General features: G+C 50.3%; 1 pseudogene; it reads right to left on the bottom strand.

Moving 5' to 3' along the window:
- Positions 1-3,149: 3,149 nt before the first annotated feature.
- The window catches only part of LOC107183797, a 3,858-nt pseudogene continuing 1,112 nt past the window's right edge, over positions 3,150-5,895 (bottom strand).

Genomic DNA, 5,895 nt, shown 5'->3' with positions numbered 1-5,895 from the left:
TGCCCGGACTGAGAATCCGACTGTGACCTCCAAGTTCATAGGTCGACGTTCAACCATGGAGCCACACCAGAGAGGCAAAAATGTTTCTTTTAAATTATCCACAACTGGGGGCCATAACAGTGACTCTTTCTATGTTGATATTTTAAATATCTTTTTAGCAAACGGCCGTGCTTGGCCATCTGGGAGTCAGCACACTCCAGGGCAGGGGTTCATACCAGGGAAGCGTAGAGATGTGGTAAGACTTGTTGGTTGTCTCAGCTGGGGTGGGGTGTATCCCTGACACCAAGTCTAAGAGACAGAGATGCCCTCTACACCCCGCAAAGCCACGGCCGCCCTACACGCAGGACACCAGCGTGGCCGAGCCCAGAAATCCTGCCTCAAGTCCAGTCATAAGTGCTCCCCTGCCGAAGCTGGTTTGGCTCAGTGGATAGAGCGTCGGCCTGCGGACTGAAAGGTCCCAGGTTCGATCCTGGCCAAGGGCATGTACCTGGGTTGCTGGCACTTCCCCAGTGAGGGATGTGCAGGAGGCAGCTGATCGATGTTTCTCTCTCATCGATGTTTCTAACTCTCTATCTCTCTCTCTTCCTCTCTGTAAAAAATCAATAAAATATATTTTAAAAAAATAAGTGCTCCCCTCTGATCAGTAAATCCCATCAGAAAATGGGCACCTTAAGTAGCACTTTGCTTTTTATTTCCATCTTGCAGAGAAAACAATTTCAATCAGAAGTGTTATGGGTTGACTCAACGAGATAGACCACTGACTCAGAATTTAAATTTAAGAGCCTTTTATTAAGCTGGCCAGCTGACCACTGCGCCTATCGCCCCCTCTGGGAGATTTGGAGCATGTGGCAGAGACCAAGGGTGCAGTATGATCTTTTATAGTAAAATAGTGTTAAAAAAATCAACTACAAAGCATTCCATTAAAAGTTCATAAAGAGTTCACAAGCACAAAAGGGGGGGGGGTAAACAGAGTCACACCTGGCTGAAGCATATCATAATACATTGTTTTTCTAAGACAATCTAACAATTTTTCTTCTACTGTTAACCTGACTCAATCCTTCTTCCACGGTTAACCTGACACAATCCTTGAACACAATCCTCCCTCGTACATCCCCTTCCCTTCGAGTACATTCAATTTCTCATGTCTCACCTCCTCCCCTCAGCACACTCTGCAACCCTTCTATGCCTCAGCCCCTCACCCTGTAACATTCTCTACTGGTCTTATGCCCGAATCAAATCTTTGATTCAGCTCCCTCCTCTAAGATTCTGGTGTATTGGGTATGTAGAACCATTAATTTTACAGCCTGTATTCGACTCTGTATGAAGTTGAGGAGGCACCTGGCAATGCAGGGGCCGAATACTAGCCCTAGGAGGAGTATAATGACTGGTCCTGCCAGTGCAGAGAGCAGGGTAGTTAGCCAGGGGGACCAAGAAAATAAGTTCTCATACCAATTGCCTTCTGCCCTCCTGGCCTCTTCTCGGTCGGCCAGCCATTTATGTAGCTGGCTAAGGCTTTCCCTGATTACCCCTGAGTGGTTGGTGTAAAAACAGCAGGTCTCCCCTAGGGCCAGACAGAGGCCTCCCTGCTTTAGGAAAAGCAGATCTAGGCCTCTTCTGTTTTGCAACACCACTTTTGCAAGAGAACTGAGGGAGTCTTCTAGTTGGCTAACAGATTCTTCAAGAGTGATTAAATTTTTATTTATTTGCTTGCTTAATTTTTTATAATTTTGGTGGCCAGTTGCTAGGGCGGCTGTTCCGACTGCCGTGGATCCTGCTAATCCTATTCCCATAAGAAGGGGAACTAGGATGGGGGCTCTTCTGACTCTCTTGGGCTTGAGGTTTAAATGTTCTCGGCCCCCTTCTCCTGAGTAATAGTACACCTGCGGGAGGATGAGTTAGAATGCATAGTCCAGGGTTCGTTGGATGCTGGAGGGCTGGAGAGACGATGCAAGGGGTTATACCAGTTGTACATGCCCACCAAGTCCCCTCCGGAGCTACTAAGTAGGTGGGGGTCTCTCCTGTATAATTCTTTGGAAGTATGATAGACGAATTACATAGATCTGTATAAATGGAACTGCTAAGAGGGTGGTTCCTTGGGTACACACAAGTCCCTGGGTTCAGGAGATCCCCAAGAGTGAGTCCTGGGTGCTTGTGTCCCCACATACACAGTCCGTCCGGCAGACTTTCTACCGAAAGGTTCCTGATGGCAGAGGCATCCCTTCCAAGCTTGGCCTCTGCCCCTATTCCAACATAATAAGGGGGTTCAGGGTTAAGGCACAGCCAGCAATCAGCAGTTAGATTTGGGGAGGTGCGATTCAGGAAAGAAAACATCAAGTCCAAAGTCCCCAGTAGCTGCTGGTTTGTTCTTCCTGCGCCTGCTCCTAAAAGCTGTTCTGTAGGTGGATCAGGACTGGGGTAGCCAGGCTTTTGTGACTCTGGGGAACCAGGAGGTTTTTCTGGGGCTGGGTGCTGTGGCAAGCTTGGCCTCCTCTGTTTGTCTAGGGGAAGTAAGGGGCCAATCGGGTTGAGCCACCGGGGAAGAGCCCGGCGCTGAATGGTGAAGAGCTGGCCAGGGTCTCGGCCGCTGACATAGAGTCTTAGCCCCCACGTCTTTCCCCCTTCCAATTGGTCCGTCCACCAGGCAAGAGGCATGAAGATGACGGCGTTGCAATCTCCAACAATGCAGTTCTTCTTTGGGGCCCCAGTCCGAACCTCTCTGGTCAGACGGAGAAGCTTGTCGGTGGGAGGTTTTTTCCATAGGGCTAGGGTCTCACAGCCCCAAGAGGTACAATAGAAGTCATTTTTTTCTCCACAGTCACTACTCCCTCCCCGGGGGCAGATATAATGTTTAGTGTGCCATAATTCTTGCTCTAAAGCTAAGCTACCATACCCATAACTCTTGCCTCTGGTGGCCCAGGGTTGGTCCCCCCAGCCATACCTGGTCGACATGGATTGGCTATGGGAATTTTTCTAGTTCTTTCCAAACACTTTGCAGAGATCCGTTCGGATGATAGGCGCCTCTATTCTTACAACAGAACCTATAATAGTTCGTGTGACCTCACAAGAGTAATTCTTGTCTAAATGGAGATTTCCCAGTCCTGGCTGCATGCAGACAAGAAGAGTCAGGATGAACACCGGGTGAGCCTGACCTTTAGCGGGTCCCCGGTTCTCTGGACCCGCCATTTTTCGACGCTGTCGTTCGTCTTCTTAATTTGGGTACGATGGATCCAGTGTCTTTTTCCTGCAACTTTGATGGCGTTTGGAGTGCTCAGCACCACCTGGTAGGGTCCATCCCATCTAGGTTCCAGGCTGCCAGGGTCGTGGCGTTTCACCCAGACGAGATCTCCCGGAGAGAAGGCAGGCTGCGTTGGACTGGATCTCAGCACGTCCTCCCGTACAGCTCTCACCACCCATTGTGCCGACCTGGCGCTGCTCTGCAGAGCCTGTAAGGACTTAAGCAAATTTTGGGTAGACAGCAGGGCAATTTCTTCCTCCATTAGGCGGGGAAGGAGAGGTGTCGGCCTGCCAAACATAATTTCAAAAGGGGTGAGTCCTTTTATATATGGGGTACACCTAGCTCTGAGGAGGGCAAAAGGAAGGAGATTTATCCAGTTTTTGTTAGTTTTATTTTTAATTTAGTTAATGTTTCCTTTAAGGTCCGATTCATCCTCTCTACCTGTCCAAAACTTTGTGGTTTATAAATACAATGTAATTTCCAAGTTACTCTCAGGGTTTTAACTATGGATTGTGTAACTTTGGCGATGAACGCTGGACCATTATTGGACCCCATATATAGTGGCAGGCCAAACCGGGGGACAATTTCAGTGAGGAGTTTCTGACTACTACCTGTGCTGTCTCTGTCTTAGTTGGGTATGTCTCAGGCCATCCAGAGAAGGTATCAACAAAAACCAGCAGGTACTTATATCCTCCTCGTCCTCCTGGTATCTCAGTGAAGTCCACTTCCCAGTGTTCTCCGGGGTTCTGACCTCGGAATCGCTGCCCCGGCACAGCCACAAGAGGGGGCCCTTGGTTTACCTGGGCACATACTTGGCACCTTCTGGCCAAGTCTTGGGATATTTTCGATGGTTCGCCCCAGGGCTTCTGGCACTGTAGGCCTCCCATCTGGCAGAATTAGCCATCCAGCCTCTTCTTCCCGAGCACTTAGCTTCTCAGCTAGCCTCTGCTCCTCTGGTAGATAAATAGGCTTCTCTGGGAGCCTTCGTGCTGGCAGGGCTACGAGAACCTCCAAGGGCCCTACTGGTCTTTTAGCCACCTCCTTGGCGTTTCGGTCTGCAAATCAATTTCCCTGTGCTTCAGGACTATTTCCCTTCTGGTGCCCCCGGCAATGAATTACTGCCACTTCCTTTGGTCCCCATATGGCTGCCAGGAGGTTAAGTATCTCCAAGCGTTTTTAATGTCCTTTCTTCCTGAGGTCAGGAGGCCTCATTCCTGATATAGGGCCCCATGCACATGTTACAGTGGCAAAAGCATACCGACTGTCTGTGAAAATGTTCACTCTTTTTCCCTTTCCCCACCGGAGGGCCTGAGTGAGTGCTATGAGTTGTGCCTTTTGGGCTGAGGTGCCTCGTCCTAAGGCCTGTGCCCAGAGAACCTCCTTTTGTGTCACCACCGCCGCCCCCGCATACCGGGTACCTTCTTCTACGAAGCTGTTCCCGTCCGTGTAGAGGGTCTCATCCGGATTCTGCAGGGGCTGATCCACAAGGTCCTCTCGGAGGGAAGTGAGGGCAGTCAATGTCTCCTCGCAGTCATGCAAAGGGGGCTCTGCCTCCTCATTGGGGAGGAGTGTGGCCGGGTTTAAGGCAGCCGTTTTCAGGAAGCTGACTCGTGGTGGGTCTAGCTGCTAGCAGCAACACCTGGTACTGGGTAATGCGAGCGTTGGACATCCATCTCTCCGGGGGGCTTCTTAATAAGGTCTCAACTGCATGCGGGGCAACTACTTGGAGATTTTGGCCAAAGCTTAGCTTTGAGGCTTCCTTTACTAGTAGAGCAGTGGCTGCAATGGCTCTCAAGTAGTTGGGCCATCCCGAGGCCACTGGGTCAAGTCTCTTAGAGAGATAAGCTACGGGGCATCTCCATGGTCCTAAAGGTTGTGTGAGGACCTCTTTCGCCGGGTTGTGTGAGGACCCCTTTCGCCACCCCTTTGTTGTCAGCTACATATAGCTGAAAGGGTTTGGTTAGGTCTGGCAGGGCGAGTGCCGGGGCGCTTACCAGGGCTTCTTTCAGTCTCTTAAAAGCCTCTTCTTCCTTTTCTGTCCAGACCAGGGCGGCCTCCTTGCCCCCCGTTGCAGAGTATAGTGGTCTTGCAATTTCTGCAAAACCCAGTATCCATAGCCTGCAATAACCCACTGCCCCGAGGAACTCCCGGACTTGCCTCTTGGTGGTAGGCCTTGGGATTGACAAGATGGCCTTTATTCTGCTGCTGGATAAAGTTTGCCTACCCCCTTCTATGTTGTAACCCAAATATGTCACTCGGGTAGTGCATACTGAGCTTTCTTAGCTGAAACCCGATACCCCAAATAATCTAGGGTGGTCAGCAGTTCTCGGGTGGCCTGCCTACAATCCTGTTCCTCCTCTGTGGCCAATAGGAGGTCGTCTACATATTGGAACAGAGTTACCCGTGGATGGTCCTGACGAAACTCCCGGAGGTCTTGGTTTAGGGCCTCATCGAACAGAGTGGGTGAGTTCTTAAATCCTTGCGGCAACCTAGTCCAAGTTAACTGTCCAGACTCTCCCTCTGTCGGGTCCACCCACTCAAAAGCGAAGATAGGTTGACTCTGCCTTGCCAGGGGTAGGGAGAAAAAGGCATCCTTTAAGTCTAAAACAGTATAGAACTGGTGTTCTGGCTTGAGGAGGCTGAGAAGAGGGTATGTTTTT

This window comes from Myotis davidii, unplaced genomic scaffold, assembly GCF_000327345.1.
Source record: "Myotis davidii unplaced genomic scaffold, ASM32734v1 scaffold832, whole genome shotgun sequence".
Classification (NCBI taxonomy): domain Eukaryota; kingdom Metazoa; phylum Chordata; class Mammalia; order Chiroptera; family Vespertilionidae; genus Myotis; species Myotis davidii.
The sequence above is the reverse complement of the archived record's forward strand: the minus strand, read 5'-3'. Positions and strand labels throughout refer to the sequence as shown.